The sequence below is a fragment of the Equus caballus genome, chromosome X (assembly GCF_041296265.1).
Source record: "Equus caballus isolate H_3958 breed thoroughbred chromosome X, TB-T2T, whole genome shotgun sequence".
In the NCBI taxonomy this organism is placed as follows: domain Eukaryota; kingdom Metazoa; phylum Chordata; class Mammalia; order Perissodactyla; family Equidae; genus Equus; species Equus caballus.
The window spans coordinates 7,744,194-7,762,689 of record NC_091715.1 but is presented as its reverse complement, the minus strand read 5'-3'; positions in this window follow the sequence as shown (position 1 = coordinate 7,762,689).

Genomic DNA, 18,496 nt, shown 5'->3' with positions numbered 1-18,496 from the left:
TCCATGATGTTTCATTGTGAAGCAAGTGGAGAGCCAAAGCACAGCCTTATTGGGTGCAGCTGTTTGGTGTGTGGTAGGCTGCCTGGCTGAAAGTCACAGGGTCAACAACACTTTGGGGCAATTTCCCTCTAGATGTACCAGTCTTCACACCAGGATTTCTTGGTATCCCAAGGTTTGAAGAACAATACTTAAATTCACTCTGTTGTGGACAGCTTTTGTCCTCATTCTCTTTCTTATGCTGAGGATCTCCTAATCCAGATTTAAAGGGAGATCACTCTCTGATTATTTGGAGAATCGCACTCACTCTGCTAGAATCACTTCTGAAACATCAAAACATGTATTTTGGCTCTTTTTTAAGGTACCTTGTCATTTAAACCACACAAAATGTTACAAATACAAAATCGTCCATGTGTGTTTTTAGTTGGGTCCACAATGTTAACGCAGCAGCAGTGTAAGCAGAGCATTTAAAAAAATTCTTCCAGTCCTTTTGGAATTCAGCTCATGGGCTTAACAGACATGTATTGACATAACTAACTTGTTCAACATGTCTTTCTGTAAGTTATAAGTGAGGAGAAAGTAAAGCTTTGCATTAAACTAACAGATGAGATTTTTGTATTAGGGATAATATACTAATATGATACACACTAATAGGATACATATACCAAAGTGCAGTTTCATCATTTAATGCAAAGTTGCCTCCTACTGGGAACTAAAGATTATATTACAGAAAATAGAAATAATGTGAAGATTTTCTGGGCACTCAGTAATAACCTGGGATGTGAAATAACTTGACATGTACCATTGGCTATGTGCAATATCTTTTTGTTGAAGATGATAATCAGAATTCTATGGAGAACGGATTATCAGGGTTAGAGAATGGACAATTTCTGTTATGGTACATGAGGGACCAAGCTTTGTAAAAGCTTGTTTTTGTCCTCAGTTGTTCCCTTAATAAACTAGAAAGATAGAAAATGGTTGCATAAGTCTGTTTCTATTTGTGGCTGTGAAGTTGCTTAACATTATTACTTACTAGTTAAGTTGCATGATTTTTTGAAATCTGTGGTATCAGAAAGGTGAGAAAAGCCCTTCTGTAAGGAAAAAATCCAAAGCAATAATAAACATGCCAATAGTTTGTAATATATGTGTGTATGATATGTATTATATATATAAATATATAAATACTTTATAGGAGATATCTGTGAAGAAATATTATCAAGTAATCTTTAGGTGATTAGAGGGAGATTTGTACAAGAAAGGTAGATTCAAAGAGAAAAGCTGTCTCAACTTATTTTATTAATTCTTTGCTAAGGTATTTACTCAGGACATCAGAAGTAAAGCTTTAAAGCCAAATGTCTAGAGAAATTTAAATATATGTGAATGCGTATGTTTAAATTGAAAAAGAATGTTGACAGAAATAAATCACTTTTAGAGAGAATTCCCAGGACCTAGTCCCTTTTAGGAAAGCTCTGCTGGTCCTTGTGCAAATACATGGTCCTTTAAAGTACTAGCCCACATAATTTATGGGTTTATGTCTGTATGCCTCTGTTTATTTTTGGTATAAAAATCCTTGCTTATAAAAAGAGTAGTTAAGTATGGTACTACATAACCATGATCCCTTTGCCTGACTTAAGAGTTTGAACTTAAGGAACATAAACTCGGGAACATAAAGGAACATAAAGTCGGAGATAATTCAATTAACATTCTGAACACACATAGGTAGGTTTTCTTATCAGCTTTAAGGCACAAAGCAGCCCCATTAAAGTATAGCAGTAATTACACCGCATGTACACATTCTTAAAAATTTCATGAATCACGAGACCAAGCTCTAATATGAGATGTTTCTCTGTCTCTGGAGAATCAACTGAAATAGAAATCTTGAAGCCAAATATTCAGCTTTTTGTCCAACTTCACAAAACAAAAATCATCACCTTCTATTCTCAGACACATCCTTGATTCTCTTTTCTTACCATTCATACTAATTCACCAACTCCATAGATACTAGCTCTGAAATAGCTCTTGAATCTGTCCCCTTCTGCCCATTTTCCTTGCCATTGCCCTGGTTCAGGATGCCTTCTTCTCTTGCCCATATCAATGTCAATGGTCTTCTACCTGTTGTCCCTGCCCCCATACTGTCTCCTCCAACCTCTCCTCTGCTCTGCATAGAACCATAGTTTTAATAAAATGAAGTCATACCAAGAAGGATGCTGTGAGTCTCGGCTTAAACATCACTTCCCCAAGCAATCCCTGGTTTCAACTCCCTTGCTCTGCCCTCCTGAAGCGCCTGTAATTCCTCTGTTGTAACAAGTGTCACACTTGATTGTGACCCCTTGTGTAGTTGTCTTCTTCAAGAGATTATAAACTCTGTGAGGGTAGAGACTGTACTTGTATTGTTTATCCCAGAATCCTTGGATTCCAGCCAAGGGTGGACTCTCAAATTATGAAGGAATTTACCACAACTCTAATATTAGAGCAGTGCTTGAGCCAAGGTGTGTGCCAACACTCTCTAGCGTACTAATATACTATTTTTCTCATTTTAAAAGATTTATGGCTCTAAAGGAAAATTCACAAGGTGGTGTGTCCCAACAGACTTTATTTTAACTAGGGAGAATAGTAAAATCTTATAAATTTCCCCTTGAACTAAAGGCACCAACTTAAATTCCTTCTCTTGACTTTGACTAAAATGCTAGTAATGAGATTTTAAAATATTTTTATTTTAGGTATGCTTTGTGATATAGTAATATGCAATTACATATACTATGGTATAAAATGTGATGTGAAAATCTGCACATGTGTGGAATGGGCTGTGGGATTGGTTCCCTTAACTGTTAACATGTTAGATGACTTTTCATGTATTTTTCTTATTTCTTCCTTTAGCACCTTATTTACAGGTTTTTTCCCCATGACCAAAAAATCTGGTTTGGTTTAGGCTAGAAGAATGTGATACAGGAAGAAAAATTACATGTGTCTATGTGTATTTGTATGTATGTATATATGATGATTGATTAATGACTATTATAGTGATAAGAAAAATGAAACATGTGGGAGTTTGTGGACCAGAAGTTCATTCACAGATCTATTGTGAAGGAAAGGTCATTGTCAGTTCAAGTGAAATCTTTTTTTTCCAGCTTTATTGAGATATAATTGACTTATAACCTTGTATAAGTTTAAGGTCAAATGAAATCTTGTCTTTATTGTAAATGTTAAAAATGAGTAGTGTTGAACAGACTCGGTCCCCATTATGAAAACAGTAGAAATAAATGTAATTCTTCTTGCAGAGGTCAAAACAAGTATTCATTTAATTATGGCCACTGATAAATTTGGTGTAAAATCTCACACAGGAAATATAAACTTAAACATATATGTATGTACAGAAATAATTATAGGTGAAATGGTAATAATTCAAGGTGGCGAGGGGAAGGAAAAGTGGGTGGAGTTATGGAGGAAATAAGAAAGGCCCTGAGTTGATAGTTCCTGAAACTGAGTGATGGGTACATGGTGAGTTATTGTATATTTTCCTGACTTCTGTATATGTTTGAAAGTTTCCATAAGACAAAGTTTTTACAAATAAAAAAAGAAATCCTGTATGTAGAAGTAGAAGCATCCTGAAGTTGATAAAGCTTAAGCTTGAGGACCTGCCGCTGGATGAGTCCCTTCCAGAATTCTGGAGGTGTTTTCAAATGTTCATATGTTTTTGTGAAATTTGCAAAAATGAGATAATTTAACCACAATGGGCCAAGACTGCTGTCTCTTCTCGTTTCAACATCCCCTCCATCACACTTCCTTTGATGGTGAGAGGTGTTTGAGAGGCTGTGGGCTTTGGGGAGATCTAGCTAAGGGAAAGCTGAGTTGGGGATACAAATAGCTAACTTTCAGTATCTTCACTCATAGATGAAAGATACAGATTTAAAATTCCCAGCAGAGACATGCGCTTTGACGCCTCCATAATTATTTGTGGAATATATTTATTTATTATCAGTTTCTTCTGTGTGTATTACCACTAGTTGTGCTAGTGTAGGAATGGCTTCTAGGAAGATTCCTTCTGTTTACTCTGCTGACTCACTTTGTGTTGCGACTTGAGGCATAGGACCACAGATGGTTTCGGGCTGTGAGTATGCACCATGGTACCTGGCACTAAAGTATGTAAATAGGAGAGCAAAAACAAGGTTTGAAATGTAGGAAGCCAGAAGCCAGTCTATGGGCAATTTTTCTAATCAAAAAATGTGTAAAATTATACGCATAGGATTTGATTCTCACTGATAGCTAGTTAAAGTAGAAGTCCTCTCCAGTGAGAAATATACTCAGTAATGCTGCAAATACAATTATAAATGCATCATAATTTTTGCATTTTTGATAGAAATTGAGAGAAATATAATTTATCAAAATATTGTGTTGATAGTGCATGGACCTCTACTAACAGAAACACAAACTTGTTTGACTACGTGTAGTTGCTTGAATATCCATTTATTGCATCTTAGCTTATCTAATGCATTTTTCCCTGAAGCAGTGTGGGATTCCAAATTTAAAGAAACATAAAACTGCCTCTGATGCAAGAAAATGACCTGAGGCACACACACACACACACACACACACACACAGTGGATTGAACCAGGAATGAGTGTTAGAGGTGTTCAGACATTAGTAAGTGGATGAAAATGTTGCAGTCTAGTGAATACTCCCATGAAGTGAAAGATTTTTGGAAGCCCCCTTCCAGAGTGACTTAAAATACATAATGTACTCCTTGAGGATAAAATTTAAAATAAAATGAAATCAGATGCGTTTCTAGGTTTGAAACCAAAGTTTCTTACTACTTCATATTTGAGCCCTTTGTGAAGATGGTTTCAAAGATAACAATCGAAGTTTTTTGTAAACAGAGCCCTTCAGAGAATTGAAGCATAGCCGGAATACAACTGCAGCACCCTCAACAGAGAAAAGACCAGTCACTTAAAAGAAAAAAGCCAGCCAGCCTGTTTCACTTGGTTATTTTCTCTTCCAAATATGGAATATAGGAATCTAGAAAGCAGGGTAACAGTGAGTTAATATTCATTGTTTTGTTTATCTTGGCTTTTAAAATACACATTTTTTAAATTTCTGGTTTTGTATAATTCCTATATTTTCCCAACCAGCCTTATATCTTTCCCAAGTTTTCACTTTAAAGTGAAAATCTGGGTCCATTTTCTTCAAGTTTCCCCTCTGTCTTCCCAGACATTGTTCATCGTTTTTTCTAAGAGTCTGTTTACCCAGAGCGTGCCGGCAGGGTATTTTGTTTTTGAAACAAAATTCAAACACATTAACACACAATCAATGATGTGTATAATATGTATGGGTGAATACAATTACATGATCCATTTATATCTTCCATAGCTAAATACAGGATACCAGTTGTTTGTTGGTTTGTAAGTGGTTATGCCTTTGATTAAATTGTCTCTGCTAGCTATGCCTATAATGGCATAGAAGTCTTCTTTTTCCTGAATTTTCTAAGATATTGTTATGTGTAGGGCTTCTCTGAGACAAGGTTCCCCAAATATTGAGAAACCTTCTCACAAACCTAGCTCTTGTGGCTGCATTCAGATATAGCTGGAGTTCATGTGTAAAGGCAGGTAACTTCATCTGCAGTGACAAGTGATCTGCAAATCTTCGTGGCATGACCCAAGCATGGTTGATATGGTGTGGGGAAGGCTCTACTGCATTCAGCCATTTGGGGGCCAAAGTTCCATAAATTTTATGACTCTGCTCTTCCCTGAGGCCTCCAAATTTGACTGGATCATGTACAACCAAATAGAAAAAGGAAGAGAGAATGCAGGGAGAACTGCAGGGTAGTTTTAGGGACCTGACCTCGTAGTGGCAGACATCACTTCTACCCACATTATGTGGGCTAGAATTCAGTCATGTGGCCTGGCAGCATCACAGAGGGGGTTGGGAAATCTATAACGTTGAACCTAGGTGGACAGGAAAATAGGGTTTGGTGAGTTCATAGCCTTGTCTCTGCCACCATATAGGTCAACCTACTGTGATTTCAGTGACACCGTGAAGGTCCCTGATGTTCTCCTAATATTCTCCTATGGCAAGTTGATTCCTTGACTCAGCCTGAATCAAAGTTGAATGACAATACTGATTCTTGTTAGGCAAAATTTTAAAATATTGTCAGTCATTTAAGCTCCCATGTGGATGAAGGCTTTGAAAGCAGGTCTTGTTAGAGGGTGGGTAGGAAAAATTCCAGGGATATGGGGTACCAGCTTGGGTGTGGGAATGAAATACTGCAGGGTGAGCAAGATGGTTGAGCAGTTATTCCTTACCTACTTACAGTGGCCTAACTACTGACTGCCCAAGAAAGACAGTTTTAAAAGCTGCTGGACCCCATCCTTTCTCATTGCCACCACCACTGTTTGTTTGGTTTTTTTCCTGCCAGCAGTCATAGTTGGGTTCTCAAGGAAACAGACTCTGAGATGGAGATTTGCATGCAAATAGTTTATTGAGGAGTGCTCTCAACACCTTTAGGGGAGATAAAGAAGTAGGATAGATAGAAGAAGGAGTTGAAATGGCCATGGGTCAGAAAGCTTTAGGGCTTAGATGGATCTTCACAGTTGTCCTGCCTTGAAACTTGGGGGCCAGGCCTTTATATCCCCCTCCATTTGTCAGTCATTAGATGTGAGCCACTCTCAGAGGAGGAGTGTAAGCTAGGGTAAGGGGGCTTTCTTCAGTGATGGGTAATGCCTAGAGAAGAACTCAGCTGTGAGTCATTACCATCCGATAATCTTGGCAGTTGGGAGTCTGGGCAGCACACTACAGCATCTACTACACTAGTGAAATCTATCTCTAAGAAATAGACTCAGACCCCAGGTTTTATTTCAGAGATGACAACCCATAGGCCTCCACCACTGCTTTTCTGCAATGCCCCCTACCTCCTTGGAATACTGTATGAGAAGGAGCACGAAAGAGGACCCCACAAATGTGCTTTCAAAGGCCATGGTTCTATTTGGCAAAATGCTTTTTGCACAGACCACCTTTTCTCAAGCTCTGCTTTTCACACCCGCCTCTTACCAGCCTGGGATGGCCTCCTCACTTTTCCTAGTTTATAAAAAGTATCCTCATCCTTTCAGGTATATTTCAGTTTTCACTTTTGTGAGACACTCTCTGCTTACCTGCATTCTGAGGGAATTCACATTCATTAGAAATCTTTTATAGTACTTATTATCCGAGTTTTACATCTGCCGCTCATTAAGTACTGTTTTACATTGCTTGCTCTCTTTTCCTGTGTGTACCTTCACCCCAAATTGTAAGTACTTGAGGGCAAAGGTTATGTTTTATATTCTGTGAATCATCATCACCACTGGTACAATGCAAGTCTAAAGTTACTTCATTAATTTGACAAATATTTATTGTGCACCTATTATGTTCAAGGCACTATGTTGGATGCTGGAGAAACTTAGGTAAGAATTTTCACACTCAAGAAGATGATTCTTGTGAGTGAAAGGGACAGACCTTTAATTCCAGTGCAAATAGTAGTAATAGAAGTTTAAGGTAATATGGAAGGATCTAAACTGTCTGATGGACAGAGTTGGGTCGTGGGCCAGGGGCAAGGGCATGGGTCAAGAAAGGTGTCAAGAGATTAATAACCATTAATATGATAGTGTAAAAAACTATTAAGCCCAGATGCTTGCTTCAAAGGATGGTTATTAGAGTGGAACGTTGGGAAACAGGAACGGACAGATCCTAGGACTTTATGGAAGTAGGCATTAATTTATGGAACTATGGGTTTAGCCCAGGGTTTCTCAACTTTGGTGCTATTGACATTTTGGGCTTTACAGTTCTTTGTTGTGGGGGACTGTTCTGTGCTTTGTAGATGTTTAGCAGTATCCCTGGCTTCTACGTACTAGATGCCTGTAGTTCTTCCCAGATCTGACAACCAAAAAAATCTTCAGATATTGCCAAATGTCCTCTGGGGTTCCAAATCATTCCCAGTTGAGAGCAACATGGCTAGAAACTTTAGCAATAGGCAACATTTGCCACAATAGCAGCTTCTCTGTGAGCAATCAACATTTCTTTTGTGAAGAAGAAAAGTTAGGAGTGTATTTAATCCTAATGGAAGTCCAGATGCTGACACTCTCTCTTGGGAATAATACACTCATGGTGGGTGTTTTACTATCTACTCTTGATGATCTGTCCACCTCACAAAATATCTCTGCAGTTGAGATCTGGTATATGGACCTCTTTTCCCCCAAAGTTAATTGCTCAGCTTTTTCAAGTCTTTCTTATGGAATACATGGTCATGGAATAAAAAGATTATAGTTAATAATCATTTGTTTATTATTTTTTGGAAACTTTGACCAGCAGGGAAGTATGAGGATTTTTAGAAATCACCAGGGTACAGTGAAAGTTGCCAATAAAAATGTAAAATAATACAGATGTTGTTATGAAGCAGAAACATGTTATGTTTTAAATAAATCAGTATCCTTAACTATTAGCAAGAGAACTTGAGTTTTTAAAAAATAACAATGGTACTATAATTTTATTATCTTTTTCCTACACATCTGGAATTTTGAAAACTTTTTGAATAAAAAAAAATCCCATTAGATTATTTAAGTCACTCGAGTTTAATTGTAGTTTTGAGAATATATGGAAAAGTTCTGCCTCAAATCTCTTCTCCTTTTACAGAACCTTCTTAGTATTTTGTAAAAATTTATCTGTGAGTTATTGCTTGAGATATATAGGCAAAATTCAGAGATAGTCTACAAATTTTGTTTTAAAATCAACTTATTACTTTTCTTATATAACTATAAAATTTGAAAGAGACAAGTATAAAAAAGAAAACAAATGTAATTTATAATATTTTAATGTAATTTTTATAGCCTTGTTTTATTTACTTATATTTTAGTGGCTCCCAACTTTAATGTGCATAAGAATCATAGGGAGAACTTATTTAAAAGGCATGTTCTACATGTGCTACAAAAGAGGGGTACAGTATGGGACCTGGGAAATACCATTTTAACAGATACTCCAGATGATTCTGATTCAGATGATGTATAAAAAGCACTTGGAAAAATTGATATATCTTCTTATGTTGCCATTATATCAGTACCATACATTTACTCGTTAGGGGAGGGAAGAAACTATGGATTTTTACCTTTGTGTTGTCTAATTTAAAAAAAGCCCTGCCCTTCATAAATATCAGTTCTTCCTGCAACACTTAGCTTCTATTTAAAGATAACAATATTCGTTTTAGTCCTTCAGTAGCCTTTTAGGTTATTTTCCATGGATTGGTAATCATTCAGTGTTTTTTGCCTTGTATTATTTGAACAGATACGTGAATAATCCATTTAAGAATTAATAATCTCCTCTGACCAACTAGAACACTTGGCTTGTATTTCTCTTGAGATCTGTTAACTCTAGGCAGGAGGTAAGGGGGAGTGAGGATGAAACACACAGTGTCAATGTGGAAGGAGAGGAGTGGCATAAACCTGGATGAATCTGGGGGGCAAAATCTTTAGTAGTTAGCACCTTTTAAGGTGCAAGGGCAAATGAGAAGGGGATGTCCTAGGTGACCTCAAGTTTGTGAGCCTGGAGAATTTGAAAAGAAAGCAGCAAAGAGAAGCTATCCTGGGGGTTTGGGGGGGTGGGGTGGAGGCAGGGAATGTAAGAAAGGAAGCCTGATGCAAAGTTTCCGGGGTTAGTGAGTCATCTGTTAGAGTTGTGTACAAGCAATAGAAATTTTGAACCGTGCCTAAGAAGTTGATCAAGGTTCAAAATGGCAAAGTAGGAGCCAAAGGAGGGAATGGACTAACCAAAAGAGAGTAAATATTAAAAGAGGGCCAAAAACTAAGCAATGAGGTATGCATTCATTTAGAAGCCTGGGGGAGGAAAAAAAAGGAATAAAACAGATAAGAAATGGATAGAGAGGAAGTAGGAACACCAAAGAAAAACCTGTCCTGGATCAAGGGAACACTTCAGGAAGGAAGATGTGTCCAGCAGGGACAAACTTGGCAGAAGTGAAAGAAACAAAAGATTGAAACAAAGTTGCTGAGCTTGGTGGCCAGGATTTCTTTGGTGACCTTTGATAAAAGATTAGTTACTTAAAGTAGACAAGTGAAATGAAAAGCCAGGAGCTTGAGATAACTTAAAATCACAGCAAGAACTTGATTCTTCCAAGTCTGTTCATCATCGGGTTCCTTGTTTTTGTTGTTGATATCTGCCTGCAGGATTAGTGTTAACTTACAGTCTTCCCTTGGTGACCCCTTCCATATAATCAGTTTAGTATTCCTGGTGCTTCTCCATGACCCTCATCTGAAGGTCTCTGAATTAGGTGGGACACTTCAGTGAAGTTAATTGGTTCAACTGGCAATTCACACCCAATGCGGCTTGCCATCTTCCAACTGACCTCTTGATGGAGTACACCAGGAAATGAGAGGGGAGTTGAACTAATCTTCTATAACCCTTTCGTTTAATGTCCACAGTACAATCACTGTCTCTTTTGCTTACCTAACACTACCTCAAATATTAAGACCACCCAATTCAACTTATCAGATCCCTGAAACAACTTAATAAAATGATATAATTCAGACATTTGGAAAACACAAATGGTGGGGTTGATGCATACCTGCTTCCATTCCTATCTAAGGTTCAAAGCACATTTTTAAGAAACGAGTTAATTTTCTTCAGTGAGTCCTATTTCATTGTCAGCTTCTCTACTGGGAATTATTTCTAGCATGGCAATAAGGCCATGAACTTTTACTTAGCTTTGAAAAGCTAAATGACATGGAAGTTGCAGAGTTGAATTAGATCACTGATTGCTTTGACTCCATTGCCAGTAATATTTCTACCATACCATGCTACCTTGACAGGTCATCTTTCTCTTCAAATTTTGCTTTGTAAGAATGGATAGTTGACATATTTTCTTTCTGCTTCCTCCTATGGTACATAAATACAATTAAGAAATAAAACCAAGAAAACACACAGTATCAAATTGATTATGTATGACCCAAATGCTTAGAAATGAAAACTTTAGCCTTATACCTATTCATACTGCATATGCAGCTAAGATCGAGTCCTAGTTTCCTAATGTACCTCTTGATGAGCTAAAAAAGGAGCATAATGAACTTGTCTTCTATAACACATCTCTAATGTTTATAAATATTTTATATAAAGTCAATTCATGGAGTTAAACTTCTACAACCAGATTATGGGACCTGACAGATCCCATCTTTGTAAGGCAGAAGTGGAAAATGTCTAATTCAAAGGCATCATAAATTATTTATATGTAAGTTGAAAATTTTAAAGTCTCATTTTTGGCTTGTCTTCATTTTCAGAGAAGGAACAGGTTGTTTTAGATACAGTAACAAATTATATGTATAGTTATATGAGGTATCAACTTATTTCCAGATATTGGGATGTTGAATACCCCATAAAGCATGCTGGGGGAGCTGCATATTTCTGGATTTGAACGCTCCGAGGCATGGGTTAGTGTGAGGTTGAGGACACCGAGTTTAGGAAAAATGTGGGTTTGGTTCTGGATGGTGGATGTGCCTAAGGTAATTTGATCCAGCTGCTGGGTCAGAGTGGCAGTCACTGGAAGGACAGACTTTGTGGTCATAGATGATAAGTCTCTCAGAGAAGGACCCCAGGCAGGAGCTGTGGGTCTATGGGTAATGGCACCCATCATTCAAGGGACAACATTGGTAAGAGTTGAAAATGGGTAGGGATTGTAGGAGGTGCTCCAGTCCATCACAGTGGAGAACCCAGAGGATAAAGACAATTGCCACAATAGAAATTATGGGAATTATGATGGCCAACAATTGGGTAGCACTGTCTCCTCCTGGCGGTAGGACTTGGTACTCCATGGCCCTATTGTCTCAGAAACTTGGTGGCATTGAGCCTACAATGATAACTTCAGCTACAAACGGCTGAGAAAGAGGAAAATTGATAACTTCCAATCTATTGGTCTTTGATCCTTTAGTTCCATAACCATAAATACTTTATTTTTATGTGTATGTGATTAAGTCTCTCAAAAGTCAGCAAAACATAGTAGATATGAGTATAGACTCTGGAGCCAGAATGCCTGGGTTCAGCTGTGGGCCATTGGACAGTTTACTTGACCTCTCTGTGATTCAGTTTTCTTATCTGTAAGTTGATAATAGTCCCTACATCATTAGTTTGTTATGAGTATTAAATGAGTTAATATTTGTAAAGCATTTGGAACCATGGCTGGCATAGAGTAAGAGTTCTCTAACTAGGACATTGTCAAAACTAAAAGTAAAACTTCATCTAGGTTATCAGGTCCATTTGTATCAGTCTCCAACAGGGGCATTGTTTAAAATACAGATCTGAGTGACATCAGCAACATGGTGGAGTGAGCTTTTCCCTTTATCTCTCCCGCTTTGAACTACAACTAAATGGACATTCATTGACCAATGGAGGATGCCCACACAGCACAACAGGATGCCTGAGAGACCCACACAGCTATACATCTGAAGATGGATGGACTGGCTCCCCGGGAAGTGGTGGAGATAGGTGAACACTCCCTTACCATTCCCTGGCAGCCGTGTGAATGCCCGAATGCTTTCCCAGCTGGTGTGAGTACCCATAGTACTGCTTCAGCCCTAAAAGTGGAAATGTGTGATGGAACTGTGGGAAGGGATGGCGGCAGCTCTGGGCCCATGCACGAATCCTTTCCCAGCTGGTGGGAGAGCCCACCTTCCTACTGCGATGCCAATGAGTGGCCCAGTCTCAGACCCTGTGAAGAAGCCCTTCCCACCGAGCACAGCAGCTGGCGTGACCATAAGAAGAGGCAGCAGCTGGTATATGCACACACATGAATGCTTTCCCTGAGGAGTGAGCGCCCATAGTACTGCTGCAGCAACCCCAGAAGTGGGAATGTGCCTTGGTGTAGTGACGGCCCTGAGCCAGTATGCGAATGCTTTCCCAGCCAGTAGGAGCACCCACCATACCTGCACAACTTCCAGGAGATGGGGTGGGATCAGAAACATAGCTCCTGCTTCCCCCCAGCAGTAGCAGGTGTAATGTGCGACTTGATACTACCATAAATGCACCAACAAAAGATTAGTTCATCTGAGGCGGCTCAGTGCCATAATGGTTAAGTTCACGTGCTCTGCTTCAGCAGCCCTGGATCCTGGGCACTGACCCAGCACCGCTCATCAAGCCACACTCTGGCAGTGTCCCACATACAAAACAGAGGAAGATTAGCACACATGTTAGCTCAGCGACAATCTTCCTCAAGCAAAAAGAGGAAGATTGGCAACCGATGTTAGCTCAAGGCCAATATTCCTCACACACACAAAAAGAATAAGAAAAATTTTTGAGAAAGATTAGTTCATCAAACACCATGAGAAACTACAGCAACAATTCAGAACAGAAGGAAAATGACAAATCTCCAGAAACTAAAAACCTTCTTCAAGGCAAAGGAAACTATGAACAAAATGAAAAGACAACCCACTAACTTGGAGAAAATATTTGCAAATCATATATCCAACAAGGGGTTAATTTCCAAAATGTATAAAGAACTCATACAACTCAACAACAAAAAAACAAACAACCTGATCAAAAAATGGGCAGAGGATATGAACAGACATTTCTCCAAAGAAGATATATGGGTGGTCAACAGATGTGAAAAGATGTTCAATGTCACTAATTATTAGGGAAATGCAAATCAAAACTACAATGAGACATCACCTTACACCTGTCAGAATGGCTATAATTACCAAGACAAAAAATAACAAATGTTGGAGAGGATGTGGAGAAAAGGGAACCCTCATACACTGCTAGTGTAGTGCAACTGGTGCAGTCACTATGGAAAACAGTATGGAGATTTCTCAAAAAATTAAAAATAGAACTACCATACGATCCAGCTATCCCACTACTGGGTATTCCAAAGAACTTGAAATCAACAATCCAAAGAGATTTATGCACCCCTATGTTCATTGCAGCATTATTCACCATAGCCAAGACATGGAAGCAACCCAAGTGCTCTGCTACAGATGAATGGATAAAGAAGATGTGGTATATATATATATGCAGTGGAATGCTACTTGGCCATAAAAAAAGACAAAATCGTCCTGGTTTGCAACAACATGGATGGACCTTGAGGGTATGATGTTAAGCAAAATAAGCCAGACAAAGAAAGACAAATACCACATGATTTCAGTCATATGTGGAGGATAAACAAACACATGGATAAAGAGAACAGATTAGTGGTTCCAGAGGGGAGAGGGGCTGAGGGCTGGGCGGAAGGAGTAAAGGAGCACATATGTATGGTGATGGATAAAAATTAGACTACTGGTGGTGAGCATGATGCAGTCTATACAGAAATTGATAAATGATAATGTACACTGGAAATTACACACTTATAAGCCTTTATGATTTCAATAAAATAATTGAAAAAATAAAATAAAATACAGATTCTGGGGTTTCACTCCAGACTTATTCAAATTCTTAAGGGTGACCCTATGAATCTATATTCTTAACAAGTCTCCCAGGAAATTCCACTGATCAGAGTTAGATATGGGAATTAAATAGGCCATGTCCCTGGTTCACAATAGATTTGAAGTCATTAGCAAATTATTTTCTAACTCATTTATTAAGAAAGGCCCTCAATACGTGGGACAAAGCTTGCTTACCTAGTTCAAATCTTATTTGGAACAAGAAAGGATATAAACAAATCAAACTTTCTTCCTCTTCCAACTCCAGGTGCAAATACATCTCCTATGAATTTTAGAAACTACTCTCAGATAACTTTTTTTTTCCGAATGTACATCCTAATATATTTTGAACTCTGTGTAGATTGCATCATCTTCACCACCTGAAAACTAATTATAGTGCATCCCCTCACATATGACCCTAATCACTCCTTTTGCCCTCCCCTCTCCCCTTTCCCCTATGGTAGCCACCAATCCAATCTCCAATGCTATGTGTGTGTTTGTCGTTGTTTTTGTCTTCTACTTATGAGTGAGATCATATGGTATTTGACTTTCTCCCTCTGACTTATTTCACTCAGCATAATACCCTCAAAGTCCATCCATGTTGTCACAAATGGCTGGATTTCATCATTTCTTATGGCTGAGGAGTAGTCCATAGTGTATAAATACCACATCTTCTTTATCCATTCATCCCTTGATGGGCACCTAGATTACTTCCAAGTCTTGGCTATTGTGAATAATGCTGCGATGAACATAGGGGTGCAAGTATCTTTATGCCTTTGTGTTCTCAAGTTCTTTGGATAAATACGCAGCAGTGGGATAGCTGGATCATATGGTAGATCTAGCTTTAATTTTCTGAGGATACTCCATACTGCTTTCCACAGTGGTTGCACCAGTTTGCACTCCCATCAGCAGTGAACGGGGGTTTCCTTCTCTCCACATCCTCTCCAACATTTGTTGTTTCCTGTCTTGTTAATTATAGCCATTCTGACCGGAGTGAGGTAATACCTCATTGTAGTTTTGATTTGCATTTCCCTGATAGCCAATGATGTTGAGCATCTTTTCATATGCCTGTTGGCCATCCATATATCAGATAACTTTTTGGCATGTCATTTACTAAGACAAACATGGAGTTTGGTTTGGATTATCAAGTGTTTGTAATACAATGTAAAGGAAATTCAGTTGTTCTATATGTTAGAGATCTCTAAGCAGATTGCCCAATTCCTAAAGGAACAAAAACACTGTGATAGGCAATTGCTAACTGCTCATGGGTACGTTTTTTAAAAGTATAGTCATGATAGAAAACCAACCAATAGAGCCTCCACAAAGACTTAGGCAAATGGACCTGCCAAGACAGTAATGTGCGTTTTAACGATAAAATGGCTTGTTCTTAGTTAAAATAAAACCGTAATCTGATCTTCTCTAAATGAGTTCAAAAGAACAGTAATATACAAATGATTTATTTGAAAAGAAAACAGAAAATAATTTCCTACTGCTGTCACTATAAGTGTTTATGAACTGCCCTTATTTAGGCAAAGAAGATGTCTTGATGTATCTTTAGTAGGTCATGTGCTAATGGAAATGGATTTACACTGAGCCATTCTTTTTGTTGTTGTTGTTCTGGTTGCCCTTGTTAGCAGTGTCATTTATTTTCAAGGTGATTGGCTTGAGTTTAGGACCTATTCCATGACCTTGAAGCAAAGCAGAGTTAATTGATGTAGCAGAGCATTCGTTAGCACTTGTATCTCAACCATGAAACCAGATGGGCAGGGTAACCTAAATGAGAGATTAACTGTATCTTTTCTTGTCTGTGGGCTTTTCACACACACAAATAAAAGAAACATTTTTTTCCTCTTCTTTTTAATGCAGGAAGCTAGGTGTAACAGATTATATTTTCTAGAATTTGCCACAGCAATATATCTAGTCCCACATGTTCCTTTAGAATCATGCCATACTCCTATCAAGAGGTAGAATCTATTTCTCCTCCTGTGAACCTGAGTAGAACTTTGGGACTGGCTCAACAAATACACTGCAGTGAAAGTGACACTGCATGACTTCTGAGGCCAGGTCATAAATAGTGTTATGGTTGTACCTGGCTCTCTCTCTTTGGGACACTCACCCTTGACATCTAGCCACCATGCTATGAGGAAATCTCAGCCACATGAGATGACCATGTGTTCATTCCTGACTGACAGCACTAGCTGAGACCCCCTATTGGCAGTCAGCATCGGCTGCTAGAAATGTTAATGTCCCAGCATCCAAATAATTTCATATTCCAGTCCTCAGCCTTTCAGCAGCCCCAAATTGCAGGGTTTTGAGCAAAATAAGAGTTTTCTTTGCTTAAGAAGAAAAGTTTTGGGATGAATTGTTAATCAGGATTAGAGAACTATAACCCAGGGCTTCCTGTTCTGGAGGTGTGTATAGTTTTTTTGCTTCAGAGGACAGAGAAGAGACCCTTGTTTTCAAAAGTCACGGAGAACAAGATCAGGGCTCAAAGAGTTCAATAAGTGAGGCAGCAGTCCAGCCTCTAAGGGGTAAAATTCCTAAGTCCCACGGATAAGAGTTGGGAGTTCTGAGAACAGTAGAGATGGTGTTCTTCTCCCAGCTGGGCCTTGAAGAAGGGGCAGGACCTCTGACAGGGCTGGCAATGTGGGGGTCTGTGGACCAAATACGAAGCTCAGTGATCTTGGGAGTGGTGGTAAAGGCTGTCATGATCCCTTAGGGTGTGTATTGAGGGGGTGGTGTCAGAAAAGCCAGCTGCCTTCAGATGGGCCACAAGCGCCAGAGCAAAGAGAAATGGCAGAGTTATAACCACATACTGAAAGACATGCTTGGAATCCCTCTCAGCCACTGGAACCCTTGTCTGATCCTGGGAAGAGGAAGAGACTCTCAGAATTTATTCTGATGAAGGCTTTATATATATGTATGTGAAAATTGTTAGCCATTTGTTATATTATCATTTATCAACTGGTTAATTGCTGGTTAGTCCTTTCTTACCAATTTGAAATATTACATTATACAATATACCAAATATTTTTATGTATTTGGTTTTGCTGTGTTTTGTTCCATTAATCTCCCTGTCTATAACCACCAAAATGATTACATTTTAGTAACTATATATTTATAATATATTTTAATATCTTGCAGAGAAATGTCTCATCATAATTTTTTCCCAGAAGTTTCTTGGCTTTCTCACAGGAGGAATACACTGTGAAGAACACATTTATAGTTTTCAGTACTCCATCCTAGGCACTTCTAATTCCACATGTCCAAAACCAAGCTTGATTTCTTTTCCAAGCTTTGTTCTTCATTCTTCACCTCCTTCAACATATTCATTTGGTGAGATTACCCCCTCAAAACTCCCTGGGGCTTTGACTGTGATTGTCTTACATATAAAGTGAAGAATGTCAGATTGAACACAAAAGCACTTTAATTCCTCTTCCTCCCAGAATCCCACTAAATGAGAGTAAAGGAATGTTTAAAGAAGATATAAATACACAAGGACAAATAATGATATAGGAGGCAACAGTGACAAAATTTTGGAAGTTAGTAGGCAGATAGATGGGAGTTAAATGACTTAACAGACATAAGAAAGCTGAATCCTAAACTGGAAGTTGGGAAAGGGGAGAAATAACCTAATGTACATAGCAGAATCCTCCAAAGGAGCAGGATTTGGCAGGTGGAAGAACTGGCTGAAAGTCTGTTTAAGAATTTAGTCCCTCATATCTCCATTCCAAATTTAGGCAGCTGAGCAAACATCCCTACCCTATTCTGGCAGGAGACTTGAGGTTTATTCTGTAAAGAGGATAAGCAGATGATCTTTGAACTAGACAATACCAGGCACAGCTAAAACAGAGAGACCAAGGAGAAAACATGGGGATTAAGATAAACCTTATATGTGAGATTTGAGATCTCCGGCCTTCTTTCCTCACATGGCTCAAGAATTTTGGCAGCCAGACATGTACCTTCTATGCAAGAGGTCAGAAGCATCTTCTCCAGAAACCTAACTTCCAAGAGAAATGAGCACAAGATACTCAAATCAGAGGTCTTCCAAATATCATCATAGAGAAAAG